Below are 584 nucleotides of genomic sequence, written 5' to 3' on the forward strand. Positions count from 1 at the left end.
GAGACAAACCCCACAACCACATTGACCACAACACAGACAAGCACCACCACAGAGACGACTCCCAAGACCACGCCCACCACAACACAGGCTACAACGACAGAGACTTCTACCCTGGCTGAATCTACCACAACACAGGCAACCACCACAGGAGAGACCATTCCCACAACCACATCCACCACAACACACACAACGGCCACAGAGACTTATACCCTGACTGAATCTACCACAACACAGACGACCACCACACCTGAGACCACTCCCACCACCACAGCAAGCACAGCACAGAAAACCACCACCATACAGACCACTACCCCAACCACATTAATCACTACCACAGAGACAAACCCCACAACCACATTGTCCACAACACAGACAAGCACCACCACAGAGACAACTCCCCAGACCACGCCCGTCACAACACAGTCTACAACCACAGAGACTTCTACCCAGACTGAATCTACCACAACAAAGATTACCACCACACCAGAGACTATTCCCACAACCAGATCCACCACAACACCGACAACCACTACAGAGACCTCTACCTTAACCGAATCTACCACAACACAGACAACCACCACACC

This window comes from Condylura cristata, unplaced genomic scaffold (assembly GCF_000260355.1).
Source record: "Condylura cristata isolate star-nosed mole 26May11 unplaced genomic scaffold, ConCri1.0 scaffold00024, whole genome shotgun sequence".
Classification (NCBI taxonomy): Eukaryota; Metazoa; Chordata; class Mammalia; order Eulipotyphla; family Talpidae; genus Condylura; species Condylura cristata.